General features: G+C 38.9%; 1 pseudogene across 1 annotated transcript; it reads right to left on the reverse strand.

The window, feature by feature from the left end:
• Positions 1-12,933: 12,933 nt before the first annotated feature.
• Positions 12,934-17,704, reverse strand: LOC308515323 (tubulin alpha-1C chain-like; annotated as a pseudogene). Its single transcript has one exon. The product of its transcript is annotated as a tubulin alpha-1C chain-like (transcript).
• Between the last annotated feature and the right edge of the window lie 1,262 nt (positions 17,705-18,966).

Consider the following 18,966-nt stretch of genomic DNA (forward strand, 5'->3'; position numbering starts at 1 on the left):
CATTCCACTGTATGTATATACTGCATTTTGCTTATTTGTTCATCTATCAATGGACATTTGAATTACTTCCACCTTTTTGACTATTGTGAATAATGCTGCCATGAACAGCAGCATATAAATATCTGTAGGTGTCCCTGCTTTCAATTCTTTTAGGTATACACCCAGAAGTGGAATTGCTGGGTCATATCATAATTCCATTTTTAATTTGTTGAGGAATTGCCATATGGTTTTCCATAGCAGCTGCACTATTTTACATTCCCACCAGTAGTGCACAGGTTTCCAATTTCTCTACATCCTTGCCAACTTTCTCTCTCTCTCTCTCTTTCTCTCTCTCTCTCTCTCTCATTGCTTGTTTTTCTCTTTTGTAATAGCCATCCTAATTGGTGTGAAGTGGAATAACACTGTGGTTTTGATTGCACTTCCCTAAAAATTAGTGCGCTGAACATCTTTTCATGTGCTTATTGGTTATTTGTATATCTTCTTTGGATAAATATCTATTCAAGTGTTTTCCCATTTTTTAATCAGGTTGTGTTTGTTCTTGTTTTTGTTATCCCTTCAACTTCTAAGATTGTCTTTTTTTCTTGCCAATTCATCTTTTAATGATTCTGAAAGCACCGGACAATAAATGGGAAAAAGAAAGCTTCTCCGTTTTAATGGATATGATCATTGCATCCCATTCTCCATAAGCAAGACAGTTTCCAAGCTTCAACAGGTCGTGTACAGCAATTGTGCTTTCCTGATAGAGTTACAACCAATCCCATTAACTTAAAAACCCCACTTGCGGATGTCTTCCTACAGTTGCTTTCTTCTCTGAAGCTAGTCTCTGTGACAAAGACATCGTTTTTATGTTTTGTTTTGTTTTTCTGTGTATGTCACTTGTCGTGTGTTTGGATCATTGAAATTTGAAATTTTCTACAAGATGTTATATTGATATTTTGGTGTGAGTTTATTTCAGGAGAGTTGATGGGTAGGACGATGGAGGAACCAAGAGTACTTTTATCTCAGCGATGTTTCTAAAAAAGCACAGTGGGGGGTAGGTCATTAATAAACTAGAGAAGATCTGTAAATGAGATGTGAGTGTATGAATTTCTCTATAAAAATGAACAATATATCCTGACTCTATTTTGATGTAGCATGCAATATATATGAATTTTAAATAAAGCTAAATACTATAAATTATTTATTTTTATTTTACCAAGCTCACTAAAATATAATTCAAATTTCTATTTATAATTCAAATTTCTTAGAAATCTGTTATTATGAATTAAAACTGGTAAAGAGTACAAACAAATTTGTCTGGGCAATTCAATTTTATTATGTCAAAATATTACTTAACATGAAGTTAAAATAATGTATCAGAGTATATCGTTTTGCTTCAGAAAGCAGAATTTTCCTTTGCACAAATCATAAACATGCCTTTGGGGACACTAATGAACAAAGACAAGATGGGATTGTAAGCAATGCAGAGGAACATAACTAATAAAACCATCCAGTCTATGAATAAAACCACCCAGTCTATATGCCTTTATACATTTATTATTAGAAAACTTATCATCATTTCAAGCTCATTGTCTGTCTAAAGAAAATGCATCATCTCCAAACTGTTGGATGTTCCTAATACTAATTCCTTGTCCTCATTACTAATTGCCACCAAGTCCTGTCCCCACTCAACAACCCCACAGGCAGCAAGCTCCTTGGTCTAATTAACCACAAGAGTTTGGTTAAAACTAAACTTTGTTAAACCTTGCTTTCATCTTGTAATGGTCTGATGTAAAACATTTTTAATCACTCATTCTTTAATCTCACATCAAACTCTGTCTTGTTAAATTCTCATAATTTGACCTTATCTTGCATATCTAATGAGATTTGTTCTTCCCACTCCCCCAAAATGTGCCATTTCTGCTGTATAGGGCCCCTCCTTTATTGTCCGCCTTTTGCTACCTCTCTTGACTCTGGCCTCTCTCTCCAAATCCCAACCATTAGAGTTCTGACCCATGTCTTGCTCTCAAGTGCTGTGTCCCTCAGAGTTTGAACTATTCGTTTTACTTCCTAATTATACACTGTTTCTGTGATTTTATACATATGAGTTGCCTCTTCAATTACATTATAAGCTCCTTAAAGGAAGTATGTTTCATGGGAAACCAGTCAGTTCAGATGTGGTTCTAACCAGTCCTTATCATTTCTTCTGCTAATGCCTTGGTTCAAGCTCCCATAATCCCCCACCAGAACTTCTGCAATAGTCAAAGGACTGGTCTTCTGTTGTCTGTTCTTCCCATTCCACAATCCACGTGTAGTCTGTAGCCAGTGATCTTTGGAAAATGCACATCTAACATGACACTCCCCTGCTTCAAACCCTTCAAACTGAGTGCAGCACAGAAGTGGCTGGAATACTGTAAAAACAGCTCAAATCTGCTGGGAAAGTAAGAGATCTGACTTTATGTAGATATCTTACATAAATTAGGCTTCTTCTATTTGGAAAAATCACAAGGGAAATGGGTAAAATATATCTAATCATCAACTAGTGATAAGATGTGCATAGTTTTTACTTTATAATAGGTTCTCCAAAGAACCAATAGGAACACACACACACACACACACACACACACACACACACGAGAATCAGGGGAGCCAATGATAAACTGTAGTCTGTGGGAAGGAGAAGATGATGAGATGTTCCAGTTGCTACCTCTGGACTCTTTCCTCTACCTTTTGTTCTATTCAGACACTGAATGGATTGGATGATGCCACTCACACTGGGGAGGGCAATTTACTTTACTGAATCTACCAATGCAAATGCTAATCTCATCTGGAAAACCCACACAGACACACACGGACATAGTGTTTAATCTGGACATTCTGTGGCCAGTCAAGTTGAGACATAAAATTCCTTCCCAGAATAAAGTTGCCATTTACAGAAGGTAGTTTAAAGCAAATAAAAGAAAGTCCTACATAACAGAGTGGACAAATGTTTTCTGTAAAGAATCAAATACAAAATATCTTAGGCTGTGCACACCATAAGGTCTCTGTCACAATTACTCAAATCTGCCATTGTAACATGCCAGCAGCCATTAACAATTCATAAAGAAATGAAAGGGGCTATGTTCCAATAAAACTTCATTTACAAAAACATGTGGTGGGCCAGATTAGTTTGCTGACCTCTGATCTAGATTAAGCAGAGTTGTAGAGGTTGGGGATGGTGATTATTCCAAGCACAATGAAAGCAAACTTGCGATTTGTTTTGATCTCACACCCTGGATGTTTATTAAGCCAACCCTCCAGGCAGTAATGGACTTGGGAACAGACATCGAACTGAGCTCTGGCCATAGAAACAGGAGAGGAAACATGCTGAGAGGCCAACAATAGAAAAGGCAGGTCCAAAGGATGGAAAAGAACCAAATCAATCAATGCTGGTGCCTGCCTCCCTCTGGACTTCCTGAGATGATAGAGGAATTTTCCTGTTGTGGAAGCTGCTACAGATAGGGCTTCTGTAAAGTGAGCTAAAAGTATCCTAATGGATTCCATTATGTTTCCCCCAAAATTTCTTTTACTTACAAATGTAATACTGAACCACTGTCTCCTCCAGGTAGGAAATTTCTTGTCTCTTTAATAAAGAGACATAATCATAGTGTTTTACCTTTCCCTGAAAAGGGGTTAAGACTGCCATACCAAATCAGAGAAAAAAAGAATAATATTGCCCAGTTGTTCTGTAACATCTATTCCCCTACCACAACCTTTGGGGGCTGATTCCTTTCCGTCTCTTCCTCTGACTCAGCAGAGCAGACACTGCTGACTATTCAGTGTCTGCTATTTCATCCACTCATCTTTCTGTGATCAACAACTTGATTTTGTTCAGCCACCTGGAGACTGTGTACTTTCCCCAGCCCTAGGGAGGATAATCTTAATTAATCTAACCTAATCGTGGAAATTCCACTTTCCTTGCCAGTAAAGGAATGGGCATGTCTGTAGTGTGGAAGAGTTTTTCTCAGTCTTAAAAAAGGAGATGAGGGAGCCTTTAGTGTTGCCATTCACTTGAAGCTGTTATAGCCATCCTGCAAGCCTGAGGTCAAAAAAACATCTGAGCAAAGAGCAGCAGCAGAATGAAGAGAGCCTGTGTCCTCAGCGATGGCAATCAGCCTCTTACTTAACCAAGTCTGGAATCGCCCTACCTCAGCCTTTTTATGTTACTGTTGCCAATGGAGTTTGTATTCTGCTAAATGCTGCTGAAACCATACCAACCGGAAGGCTCACTAATAAGTTGCCTTGGGCAGCTCGCATCTGGGATTCTCCACTTGTCTAAACAGGTTAAGAAGAAACAGCATGATGACTCTACTGCATTGATCTCTCTCGGAGATAATATATATACTATGCATGGGTAAATATTATGGCATCTGTGAAGACTGTATGGTTACAGACTTCTTTTAAATATTAGACAAGCCTAATGAATCAGCCAGGATGTTTCATACATCTAGGACAAATTCGAATTTGTGTAGACTTTAGATCATAGGCTGTTAAATCAATCTCTTTAAAATTTGCACCGAAGATTATGTTAAAATAATCAGGTCTCTTAATAAATTTAGAAAAGTTATTATGAGATAACTTGTTTCACTCAAATTTTTAGCCAATTTGTTGTTATTTAATTCAGCACTCTTTAATTATCAAAGCAAAACATGGTAGTCAGTTTTAGATAAAGAAGTTTGGCTCTTAATGCTTTCTACCACCAGAAAAAAATATCTTGTTTTTTAAAAACTGCTTATCCAATTCTGTGTGGGAAATTCTCATTTTTGTTCTTTTTTGTTTGGATACATTTTAGAGTCTCCAAAATATGGTGATTACGATTTTATATTGCATTGTCACAACGAGTAATAAAAATAATTATCCCATTAGTATAAATAATACAGAAAATCATTATGCTGTATAATACCCCAAGAAATGATAAAGTGCCTACATTTCTTTTAGTGGTACTTCCTGGAAAAATAAGGAGACTATAAGCATGTTCTTTTGCTTATTTGGTTTAATTCTTTAGTGAAACATTCTGAAGAATGGAACAAATATAATCAGATACTTTTAAAGTTGAATAGAATAATTCATTATTACCAAGAAGATATAAATGTGCCACCTCTTTTGCCCTGTATTTTTAGCTTTAAGGAAAACTTCCTTCTCCTAGAAAAGATCAGCATAATGATGAGAGGGAGGACTTAGCTACCATCTTTCTAATCAAGTCAACATCCATCTTTAAGTACAAACAATATCTATAATGATTTTTCCTTTGAAGTTTGTTGTCAATGCAACATGGGAGAGAAAAACAAACTCACACTGACTTTTGATCCTTCTCCTTCTCCCCATCCCTTCAAGATTCATATTTTTCAGACCACTGTGTTTGAAAAAATCAAATCAGAATTTTAAATAGGTAAGGAAAAAAGGAAGTAGAAAGGCTTTTTCAAATATTCCAGTAATGAATATGCAACTCACCTCAAAGTCTGCCTGCTGAAAATAGTGCAAAATTGCCATAATGAGCTAGTTACCTTTTTTCTTCTTTCCAACTTCTTTGTCCATTCAAAACGCTAGAGGGAAAAATACCCCATAATAACACATAGTGAACATTTATGTAACACAGTTTTGAATAGCTTTCATATATATTATCTCTTTTGTCTCTACTAATAACCCTATCAAGAACATAAAACAAATTTAAAATTTCTAGTAGTAGATATGATGGCAACTAACACAGGCCATTAGACCCTCCATTCTGACTCAATTACTATGCCAATATTGGTGTTGTACAGGGATCACAGATTGATGGATATATCAACCTTGTTCAGCAATCAACATAAAAACTCTTACAGTGACTGATGAACAAAAATAGATCCAGAGACATAGAAACATCAAACTTGACTGTCAAACCTCAGAGGGAAGGAAAGAGGGGGTAAGAGATCAACCAAAGGATTTGTATGCATGCATATAAGCATAACCAATGGACACAGACAGTAGGGGGGTGAGGGCATGTGCTGGGGGATGGGAGCAGACAAGGGGATGTCAATGGGGTTAAAAGGAGACATATGTAATACTTTCAACAATAAAGAATTTAAATTTTAAAAAAAGAGAGATTAATCATTAGTCAAAACAAACAAACAAACAAAAAAACTCTTACAGTGATAGAAGGTTGTTGGGCCTAAGGTCGGGGGACAGCATCAGGGAATGTGACCTGAAGCAGGAGAGAGCCAGGGATCACAGATGAGAGACAGATTGGAAGACAGCTTCTCACAGGCCCATTTTCTTTCCCCCACAATTGCAGGGCAAGAAATCAGCAGTGCTGTCTGGCTGGCTCAGTTGTTGAGCATTGACCTATGAACCTGGAGGTCACGGTTTGATTCCTGGTCAGGGCACATGTCTGGGCTGCTGGCTTGAACCCCAGTAGGTGTGTGCAGGAGGCAGCCAATCAATGATTCTCTCTCATCATTGATGTTTCTATCTCTCTCTCCCACTTCCTTCCTCTCTGAAATCAATAAAAACATATTAAAAATAAAATAAAAATAAATTTTAAAAAAAGGAATCAGCAGTGCTAACCCAAGGCAGCAGTGTAAAGATCAGGGCAGGAATTTGGCTGGAGAAACCCATTGCTCAGGCTGACAGGATAAATAATTTATTAAAGTTACTCAAGTCTGATACAAATTTCTCATCACTATGTTGTACACCTAAAACTAATATAATATTGTATGTCAACTATAATTTAAAAATAAACAAACATTTTTAAAGTCTATGTAAGTAATGGCCCAACAACAAAATCAAAGTATAATCTAGTTCTAAAACTCCAGATGGTATCAACATCAATATGGAGATGGTGCAATGGAAAATAAGAAACTCTTGCTAAAATTCTTAACCTATAGGGGATAGGTGGGTAAGATTTAGAAATTAATAACATTTAAACTTAGATTGAGCAATAAACACAACTATTGGTCTTATAAGTTAGACCTAATTACCAGATATAAAAATATAGAATTTTTAAAATTTCTTTATTGGTTAAGGTATTACAAGTGTATCCTCATTTCCCATTAACCCCCAACCTCCCTGCCCCACCCCCCCCACCCATGCTCTCATAACCGTGTTGTCCGTGTCCACTGGTTTGGCCTATATGCATGCACACAAGTCCTTTGGTTGATCTCTCCCCCTTACCCCCTCTGTCCCCTACTTTCCCTCTGGGAATTGATAATCTGATCGCTGTTTCTCTGTCAAAATATAGAATTTATAGCTCTAACACAATTAGAAAAGAATTTAATATCCAATGGAAGTTAGAAGAATAAAAAACACACAACAAAACATGGTAAAAATAAATCAAGAATTAAATATACATAAATTTCTCAATATTACAGTGGTTACAATAAATATAAATGGATTAAACTAAATAAAAGCGGAGATTCTCAGATTTCAGCAGTATATAATTTATAAGAAACATTAACAATAAGTATATTTAAAAAAGTTTAAAATAATGGAATAAAATAATGAAACAGGAAAATATGAATGAAAAGATATCTGAGCCATCGAACTTACCAAACGAAAAAGAATAAAAAGGACAAACAGGGTTGTTATATACTGGTAAACAGAATAAAAGATCAAGAAAGCATAATAAATGCAAAGGCCTTCTAAAAACTGAGGTAAAATTCATGTAAGTATTCTTTCAGTTTTTGAGCATTCATAAAATTTAATTCTATACCATCCCACAAAAAGGAATCAATAAATATGAAATAATCAAAGTCACAGGGAATATGTTATTTTCATTCAATGAAATCAATTTGCAAGTCAATAGAAAAAAATTATTTAAAATTTTCATGTATCTCATAAATTTAAAAAATCTCTGAGATAAACCATAGTTTTAAGAGTAAATCTTTGGGCAGGTTATATAAAATTTAGGACTCATTGATAAAAAAATTATTATGTGTCAAAATGTATGATAGACAGTTAAAATAATACTTAGAGGAAAGTTACAGACTTGACCTCATCTCCCTAAAAAGTAATACTGAAAACAAATGAGCTAACTATTCAATTCAAGAAGATGGAAAAAGTCATAAAAAAAAGTGCAAAGGACAGAAAATATATTCATTAGGGAAGAAACAATGAAATAGAGAATTAAAATAAAAACAATTGAAATGCTTAATAGAACCAAAATTTTGTTCTTTAAAATGACTAATGAATAGAATAACCTGTGACAAAAAAGAAACAAAGCAAAATGAGAAAATAGGCAAATAAACAAAACAAAATTCTCTGAATCTCAAATGTTAAGTCTAAAGACTTTATGGCATAGTTATGTGCTTAGTAAGGAAAATAAGTTTCATGTGTTAGGGGTTTTCACCAAGTCCCTCTATATCTAGCTGCTATGGTCTGAATATTTATGCTTCCCCGCCTCCCCAGCCCCAAACTCATAGGTGAAATCCTAATCTCCAAAGATGACAGCATTAGGAGGTGGGGCTTTGGGGAGGTGCTTAAATCATGAGGGCAGAGCCTTTATAACAGGCTAAGTGCCTTCAAGAGTCCTCCAGAAGATCCCTGGCCCCTTCCACCATGTGAGGACACACAGGGAGGGCACCAGAGGAACCAGAAAGAGGGTTCTCACAAGAAATTGACCATGTTGGCTCCTTGATCTTAGAGTTTTCAACTTGCAGAACTGTGCGATTTAAGTTTTTGTTGTTTATAAGCTACACAGTCTGTGTTGTTTTGTCATAGCAACCAAAATGGGCTTTTGTATAGAAAAAAAATCCTTAAATTATAAGGCAAGAGGACTATGAAAGCCTACTCTTGGTGGGAGTAAGCAATTACTACAGGCACACAGTGCCTGAAAGCTGAGGATACTAAACATCTTGTAATAAGTTGGACAGCACTACTAGTACATGACCAAGAACTGTTTGCCCAATACACCAGTAGGTTGAGGACAAATTACTGACTTGCCCAGGAGTTTCTCTGTTTGGTTTTTAGTCCACTCTTTTTTTTTTTCCTCCACTGCATCACTGTTGTCATGAAGGAATATAAATTTATAGAAAAAAACTCCTAACAACCTTAAGGGAAACAAACACTTATAGAGGTACCTTGCTGAGAAAAGAGAACCCCAAATTTACAAATCAGTAATATAAGAGGAAATAAAAGAATTCTTTGCATGCTTGCTCTTATATGCATGACACTTATTTTAAAATGGTACTAACTTAAGAAAATTCTGTTGTTGGCCATTAAACATCACTCCTTCCCCTTTGCTGCCTTTTGTGATGCAGAATCAGGGCAAAGGGCAGAGAAAGGTAGAATTTGAAATGGGTCTGTAGTGAAAATGTTAAATTTTCCTCAGGAAAGAAGAAGACTTAGAAGTAGGAGGAAAAGGGAATACAAGAAAATAAGCTCAAGTTTCCAGGGAAATTTTGTTTTGGGAGTGGGAGCAATGCTCTGAGAGAGCTGAGGGATGGGAGAAATAGCAAAGGAAAAGGATTACAAGAGATGTTGCCATGGGTTTGGAGTGAGTTCCCACATAGTATTCTGTGAGAGGTGAGTATAAAGATAGGAATCATTTTTGTTTACTTTTGGCTGTTGGATCAGATTCATTTGAATATGACATAGTGGTTCAGACCTGGTCACAGAGCCCCTGATATAAAATCGGGTAACACATGTTAACTCATAAGGATTCTAAGTGGATAATTAACATCTTCATTTCATAAGTGAGGAATTTAAGGCTTAAAGATGCAGTGTTCTCTCCAAATGACTCTGATTATAAATGGTGAAACGAATTTCTAACACAGGTCTATCTGATGTCAATGTATATGCTTGCACATTGTATTATCTGCCTATTTTATATGAGATAATATTAAAGTACTTTGTGTTTGACTAGGACAAGTGTCACAGAAGTAGGTTCTGTTTGTAGCTGAGCATGTAGAGCTGACGATAATACACTACCCCCACCTCCACCCCAAATCACATTGAAGTGTTCATCTTCACCTGACCCCTTGCTTCTGTTCTGACATACTCCATCCCAGTATTGGCTCAACACTTGAGCTGTGGAATCAGGTTGATCTCTTACTCCCCCCCCTCCTGCCCCCCCTCTTCCCGGCCTTCCTGCTGTAGTTTGACAGTCTGTTCGAGGCAGCTCTGCCTCTGTATCTATTATTGTTCATAAGTTTATAATGGTCTTTATTATCCATAAATGAGTGAGATCATGTGGTATTTTTCCTTCATTGACTGGCTTATTTCACTTAGCATAATGCTCTCCAGTTCCATCCATGTTGTTGCAAATGGTAAGAGTTCCTTCTTTTTTACAGCAGCATAGTATTCCATCGTGTAGATGTACCACAGTTTTCTAATCCATTCATCTACAGATGGGCACTTAGGCTGTTTCCAGATCTTAGCTATGGTGAATTGTGCTGCTATGAACATAGGGGTGCATATATCCTTTCTGATTGGCGTTTCTGGTTTCTTGGGATATATTCCTAGAAGTGGGATCACAGGGTCAAATGGGAGTTCCATTTTGAGTTTTTTGAGGAAACTCCATACTGTCTTCCATAGTGGTTGCACCAGTCTGCATTCCCACTAGCAGTGCACAAGTGTTCCTTTTTCTCCACATCCTCTCCAGCACTTGTCGTTTGTTGATTTGTTGATGATAGCCATTCTGACGGGTGTGAGGTGGTACCTCATTGTTGTTTTGATTTGCATCTCTCGGATGATTAGTGACTTTGAGCATGTTTTCATATGTCTCTTGGCTTTCTGAATGTCCTCTTTTAAAAGGTGTCTATTTAGGTCCTTTGCCCATTTTTTGATTGGATTGTTTATCTTCCTTTTGTTGAGTTGTATGAGTTCCCTATAAATGTTGGAGGTTAAACCCTTATCAGTGATAGCATTGGCAAATATGTTCTCCCATGTAGTGGGCTTTCTTGTTGTTTTGTTGATGGTTTCTTTTGCTGTGCAGAAACTTTTTATTTTGATGTAGTCCCATTTGTTTATTTTTTCTTTAGTTTCCAATGCCCTAGTATCTGAATCGGTGAAGAAATTGCTTCGGCATATGTCTGAGATTTTGTTGCCTTTGGATTCTTCTAGTATTTGTATGGTTTCCCGTCATATATTTAAGTCCTTTATCCATTTTGAGTTTATTTTTGTATATGGGGTAAGTTGGTGGTCTACTTTCATTTTCTTGCATGTATCTGTCCAATTTTCCCAACACCATTTATTGAAGAGACTATCTTGACTCCATTGTATGTTCTTGCCTCCTTTGTCAAATATTAATTGAGCGTATTGGTTGGGGCTGATTTCTGGGCTCTCTATTCTATTCCATTGATCTATATGTCTGTTCTTGTGCCAGTACCAGGCAGTTTTGAGAACAGTGGCTTTGTAATACAGCTTGATATCTGGTATTGAGATCCCACCTACTTTGTTCTTTCTCAGGATCGCTGCAGCTATTCGGGGTCATTTTTTATTCCAGATGAATTTTTGGAGAGTTCGTTCTAGGTCTGTGAAATATGCCATTGGTATTTTAATGGGAAGTGCGTTGAATTTATAGATTGCTTTGGGCAGTATGGACATTTTAATGATGTTGATTCTACCAATCCAAGAACATGGTATGTTCTTCCATCTCTTTATGTCTTCCTCTATCTCTTTTTTCAACATCCTGTAGTTTTCTGAGTAGAGGTCTTTTACCTCTTTAGTTAAGTTTATTCCTAGGTAGCTTAATTTTTTTGGTGCGATGGTAAATGGGACTGCTTTTTTAGTCTCTCTTTCTGCAAATTCACTATTGGTGTATAGAAATGCCATAGATTTCTTGGTGTTAATTTTGTATCCTGCTACATTGCCGAATTCTTTTATTAAGTCTAATAGTTTTTGATGGAGTCTTTAGGGTTTTTTATAGTATAATATCATGTCATCTGCAAATAAGGACAATTTTACTTCTTCTTTTCCAATTTGGATGCCTTTTATTTCTTCTTCTTGTCTAATTGCAATGGCTAACACTTCCAGTACTATGTTGAACAGGAGTGGTGAGAGTGGGCATCCCTGTCTTGTTCCTGTTCTTAGGGGAAATAGTGTTAGTTTTTGTCCATTGAGTATGATGTTGGATGTGGGTTTGTCATATATGGCTTTAATTATGTTGAGGTATGATCCTTCAATTCCCACCTTGCTGAGAGTTTTTATCAAAAATGGGTGTTGAATTTTGTCAAAAGCTTTTTCTGCATCACTTGATATGACTATGTGGTTTTTTTTCTTTCAATTTGTTTATGTGATGTATCACATTTATTGATTTGCAGATATTGTACCATCCTTGCATCCCTGGGATAAATCCTACTTGGTCGTGGTGCATGATCTTTCTGATGTACTGCTGGATCCGATTTGCTAAGATTTTGTTGAGGATTTTGGCATCTATGTTCATGAGGGATATTGGCCCGTAATTCTCTTTCATTGTGTTGTCTTTACCTGTTTTTGGTATTAGGGTGATGCTGGCTTCATAGAATGAGCTTGGAAGTGTTCCTTCCTCTTGGATTTTTTGTAGTAGTCTGAGGAGGATAGGTTTTAGTTCTTCCTTGAATGTTTGTTAAAACTCCCCTGTGAAGCCATCTGGTCCTGGGCTTTTGTTTGCTGGAAGCTTTTTGATGACTGCTTCAATTTCTTCCATAGTTATTGGCCTGTTGAGATTTTTAGATTCTTCCTGATTAAGTTTTGGAATGTTGTATTTTTCTAGGAATATGTCCATTTCCTCCAGGTTGTCTAGTTTCTTGGAGTAGAGCTGTCCATAGTATTTTTTAACAATCATTTGTATTTCTGTGGGATCTGTTGTTATTTCGCCTCTATCATTTCTGATTTTGTTGATTTGGGTCCTTTCTCTTTGCTTCTTGGTGAGCCTGGCTAGAGGTTTGTCAATCTTATTTGTCCTTTCAAAGAACCAGCTCTTTGTTTCATTGATTTTCTGTATTTTTTTTTTTTGTCTCTATGTCATTTATTTCTGCTCTAATCTTTATTATCTCCTTCCTTCTGCTCACTCTGGGCTTTTCTTGTTGCTCTCTTTCTAATTCTTTGAGCTGTAGATTTAGATGATTTACTACCATTTTTTGTTTGTTTGTTGAGATAGGCCTGTAGAGCTATAAACTTTCCTCTCAGGACTGCTTTCATTGCGTCCCAAAGGTTTTTGGATTGTTGTGTTTTCATTGTCATTAGTTTCCAGGATGTTTTTAATTTCTTCTTTGATCTCATTGGTAACCCAATCAATATTTAATAACGTGCTATTCAGCTTCCAAGTGTTTGAGTATTTTGAGTTGTTTTATTGTAGTTTATTTCTAATATTATGGCCTTGTGGTCTGAGAAGATGCTTGGTATGATTTCAATCTTCTTAAATTTGGGGAGACTTTGTTTGTGACCCAATATGTGGTCTATTTTTGAAGATGTCCCATGAGCACTTGAGAAGAACGTATATTTTGTGGCTTTGGGGTGAAGTGTTCTGAAGATGTCAATTAAGTCCATCTGATCTAGTGAGTCATGTAGGATTGCTGTTTCTTTGCTGAGTTTTTGTTTAGCGGATTTATCCAGTGATGTCAGTGGTGTATTAAAGTCCCCTACTATGATTGTATTGTTGTCGATCTCTCCCCTGATATCTTCCAGGAGTTTTCTTATGTATGTGGGTGCTCCTGCATTGGGTGCATATATGTTTATCAGGGTTATATCCTCTTGTTGTATTGATCCCTTTAGTATTATGAAGTGGCCTTCCTTATCTTTTGTTATGGCCTTCACTTTGAGGTCTATTTTGTCTGATATAAGTATTGCTACCCCAGCTTTCTTTTTTATTTCCATTTGCCTGAAAGATATTTTTCCATCCCTTCACTTTCAGTCTGTGTGAGTCCCTTCTAATGAGGTGGGTCTCTTGTAGACAGCAAATATATGGGTCATGTTATTTTATCCATTCAGCCACTCGATGTCTTTTGATTGGACCATTTAGTCCATTTATGTTTAAAGTTATTATTGAAAGGTACTTGTTTGTAGCCATTTCTATTTTTTTGTGGCTGTTTTCTTTCTGGGCTTTTTAGTTCTTCTTTTTACACCAGTCCCTTTAGCATTTCTTGCATTGCTGGCTTGGTGGTGATAAACTCCCTTAGCCTTTTTTTTGGTCTGTGAAGCTTCTTATTAACCCTTCAATTTTGAATGATAGCCTTGCTGGATAGAGTATTCTTGGATTCAGTCCTTTGCTTTGCATCACTTTGTAAATTTCTGTCCATTCTTTTCTGGCCTGATGTGTTTCTGTTGAGAAATCATTTGATAATCTGATGGGGGATCCTTTGTAGGTAACTCTCTGTTTCTCTCTTGCAGCCTTTAAGATTCTCTCTTTGTCTTGTACATTTGCCATCGTTATTATGACATGTCTTGGTGTGGGTCTTTTGGGGTTCATCTTGCCTGGGACTCTCTGTACTTGTGTAATTTTTTCTTCCCCATATCTGGGAAGTTTTCTGAGATTATTTCTTCAAATAGATTTTCTAATCCTTGCTGCTCTTCTTGTCCTTCTTGCGGCCCTATTATGTGTATGTTACTTCATTTCATGTTGTCCCGAAGCTCCCTTAGGCTCTCCTCCTGCTTTTTAATTTTTTTCTCCAGTTGCTGTTCAGATTGAGCTTGTTTCTCTGCCTTATCTTCTAATTCACTAATTTGGTCCTCTGCTTCTTCTAGTCTGCTGTTGAAACTTTCCATGGTGTTTTTGATTGTAGCCATATCACTTTTCATTTCTTCCTGATTCTTGCATAGGTTGTTGATTTTCTCATCCATCCGGTGAATGAATTGTACAACCATTATTCTGAATTCTTTTTCTGTCATGTTGCATGTTTCAACTTCATTAATTTCCTTTCTTGGCGACTCCTCATTGTCTTTCCTCTGGGTGTTGTTTCGTCTCTTCATTCTGATTATCTCCCGATGGTTCAAACGTCAAGTTGCGTGGGCCTGGGCCGTGTGCAGTGGGAGCCTCCCGCCACCCTAGTGTCACTGAAGAGCTCTGACACTAAGATGTGTGGTTGTTGTGGGTTGGTGGGAACCAGGCTTGCTCAGAGTCAGTGTTGTCGGCACTCAATGTGGCCTCGTATGTGCCCTTAGAATCAGGGACCCTGCCTGCACCGTGCTGAAACAGAGACCCCCCTGAAGTGTGTTGAAAACCAGAGCCCCCTAGTGTGCGCCAGGAGTCAGAGTTCCCCAAGAATCCAGTATCAGAGTCTCTGTTGCTTCGGGCGACCTTGTCTTGAGAATCAGGGTCCCTGTGTGCCCTTGCACCAGGAATTGGAGTCACTGGCTCTTAGTATGAATGCACAGGAAATCAGGATCTCAGGCGCAGGTGATAAGAGACACAGTCAAGTCACTGGTGCTTGGTGCTGCTCCCTGCCCAGAGAATCGGGGTCCCTGGGCCAGTGATACGCAGGACAAATTCCCGGTATTCGCGCGATTGCTCCCAGCCCAGGGCTCTGAAGCCGGCAGTGTGCATAGGCTCAGTTCCTGGGGTTCGCGCGTTTGCTCCCAGCTCAGGGCTCAGAAGCCGGCAGTGCAAGGGATCAGTTCCAAGGTGCTCTTGCACTTCCAGGCTAAAGTTCCTGGAGCGCTGAGGCCCCGTCAAGGGTGGGTCTATCAGTTAGTTACTCTGGCGCTGCCTGAGATCCTGCGGGAAGGGGAGATGGGCTCTGTTACTCACAGATCTGCCGCTGGGATTTCTGAACTTTTGGTGTCTGCAGGTCTGTAGCTATGGTCACAGGTCTCTGTCCCCAGTGGCTGCAGGATCCTGGTATGCATCTGAGATCAGACTGGGTGGTGCTGAGGCCAGGATCCTAGTCTCAAGCAGCTCTGTTTCCCAAGATGGCCTGTGCTGGCCACCCAGGAGTGTCCGCGCAGGGAGCGGGACTCCGCTGCCTAAGACTGCCCGGTTTAGCAGCCCCTTAGAAGACCTGAAGAATCTAACTGTCCCTAGCTCATACACACACACCACACAAGTCCACACACTCCTCTATCACTTCCTGGCGCTCTCACACTCTCTCCCTCCCTACCTTCCTGCTGGTCGCCATTTTCTCCGAGCTCCATCTTATTTAATTTTCAAAAAGATCCAATATTCAGTACTCATGCCCTTTAGGAAAGAATTAACAGCTGGCCATAAAATTGTCATTCTCAGGTATCCATTTCATAGTTGCCACCTGTATCTTGAACTTCATCTCTAAAGCAGAGAATGGAGCACGTAGGCATCCCTATTTTTAAACAAATTATACAATTGAAACGTTGCATGTGAATTGTATTTTTGAGTTTCTAACCATAATGGTGACCTGATACATTGTTTCCTCAGGGTCTTAATTTATAAATCAGTTTTTGAAATTTAGTTTTCTCAACTTTAGAGACTCTATTCGTGATTTTCAATTGCCTGCCGGTGGATATGTGCCCAGTTAGCTGTAACAGAATCACTTGGGGAAATTACAACACCAACACAAAAGGATTCCTGGGCCCCTCTCCAAAGATTCTGATTCAGTAGGTCTGTGGCGAAACCCAGGCATCAGCATTTCTTTTTTTAAAAAAATTCTTTATTGTTGAAAGTTTTACATATTTTCCCCCCATTGACCTCTCCCCACACATTCCTGCCAGAGCCTCCCCCCTCACCCCGCGCATGCGCGCGCGCGCACACACACACACACACACACACACACACATGTCCCCACCCCCTATTGTCTGTGTCCATTGATTAGGTTCAGGCATTGAAAGAGCATCTGGAGATACTCCAGTTGCATGAGGTAGATTCTCAATGAGTAGGAATGAGTGGTGTTCACCAGATTGATCATCTGTGCCGGTGCTGGGTCTGAGGCCACTCAGCAAATGTCCCAGGGTCTAGTTGCCACAAGTGCTCACAAACCTTTGTGGCCTGGTAGGATTTCAGGGAGTCATCAGGGTGAGGTCAGCAGAGTTCTTTAGGCCCAAACAGACCAAGATTTGGCTCTGTGAAGGGCTCTGCGCTGCTCGGGCATGAGAGAGAAAAATGTCCCTTGTCCTAGAGCCACACAACTTTAGTCTGTCCCAGATGCTACCTGGAGCCAGATCTCAGCAGAGTGGGGTCAACATTCAGGGCTCCATCAAATCTCAGGGAAGAAATGGTGGAAAACACAATTTGACTGATGAACCTATTCAGGTTAGTATAGATAGGGTGCTCAATCTCAAGGTTTCTATGATAGATGTCGTAGATGGCCTTGCTATCAATGACACAATCAGAAGCCCCAGGTGGTGTGGGCACAATCAGAGCCCCAGGTGGTGTGGGTGGTGAGGATGGAGTTGTAGGGCTCAACTATAGCTGTGGAAACCTGTGGGGCTGGGTGGATGGAGAACTCTAGCTTGAACTTCTTGCCATAATTGACAGAAAAATGTTCCATCAGCAGGGAGATGAACCCAGAACCAGTGCCACCCAAGGTGTGGAAAACCAATAAGCCCTGAAGACCTGTGCACTGGTTAGTTTCTGAATTCGGTCCAAGACGAGGTTGATGGTTTCCTTGCCAATGGTGTAGCATCCATGGGCATAGGTATTGGCAGCATCTTCCTTGCCTGTGATGAGCTGCTCAGATTGGAAGAGCTGGCAATAGGTACCAGTGAAAACTTCATCAATGACTGTGGGTTCTAGGTCTACAAACACTGACCTGGGCACATGATTGCCAGCGCCTCTCACTGAAGAAGGTGTTGAAGAAGTCATCTCCCTCCCACTCCCCAGTGTCATGTCGCTTGGCATGTGGTCATCTGGCTGGATGTCATGTTCCAGGTGTTAGAGCTCCCAGCAGGCATTGCCGATCTGGACACTAGCTTGGCCAACATGGATGGAAATACACTCATGCAGGGTTGCTACTTTGCAGCTGTCTCGCTTGTGGGTTCAATCCCTGACCCTGGATGGGGAGCATGTGAGAGGCAACCAATCCATGTGTCTCTCTCACATTGATGTTTCTCTCTCTCTGGCTCCCTCCCCCACACTCTCTTTAAAAAAATCAATGGAAAAACATCCTCAGGTGAGGATAATGTGTTTCCCTGGCTGGATGGATTGGTTGGTTAGAGCATCTTCTGGCTTATCAGAAAGGTTGCAGGTTCAATTCCCAGTCAGGGAACATACTAGGTTTTGGGTTTGATCCCTGGTCTGGGTGTGTGAGGAAGCAATTGATATATATATATATATTTGTGTATACATATATTTTTACATATATACATATATACATATATACATATATACATATATACATATATACACATGTATATATATGTACATGCAAATATTTATATATACATATATGTATATATGTAAAAATAAACATGTCTATATATGTATATATGTGCATATATACATATATACATGTATATACGCACATATATACATATATAGATATATACACATGTATATATATGTGCATGCTTATATTTATATATACATATATGTATATATGTGTGTATATGTAAAAATAAACATATGTATATATGTAAAAATAAACATGTTTATTTTTACATATATACACATATAGGTTTATTTTTACATATGCATATATGCATATATATGTATATATACATATGTACACATGTATCCTATATAATAAAAGCCTAATATGCTAAGTGTCCAGTCATATGGTTATCCATTCAACCAATCAAAGCATAATATCCTAATGATATGCTAAGGCCACTCAACTGCTCACTATGATGTGCACTGACCACCAGAGGGCAGACAGTCGACCAGTCAACCATTCGCTATAACATGCACTGACCACCAGGGAGCAGATGCTCAGACCAGTAAGTTAACTTGCTCCTGGGGTCTGGTCAGGACTGAGTGAGACGAGCTGGACATGCCCTGGAGCCCTCCAGCGGTCCCTCCTCGGCCTCGATCGTGCACCAGTGGGGTCCCTCGGCTTGGCCTGCACCCTGTTGCAAACCAGGACCCCTTGGGGGATGTTGGAGAACCAGTTTCAGCCCGATCCCGCAGGCCAGACTGAGGGACCCCACTGG

The sequence above is a fragment of the Myotis nattereri genome (assembly GCF_964212035.1).
Source record: "Myotis nattereri genome assembly, chromosome: 3".
In the NCBI taxonomy this organism is placed as follows: Eukaryota; Metazoa; Chordata; class Mammalia; order Chiroptera; family Vespertilionidae; genus Myotis; species Myotis nattereri.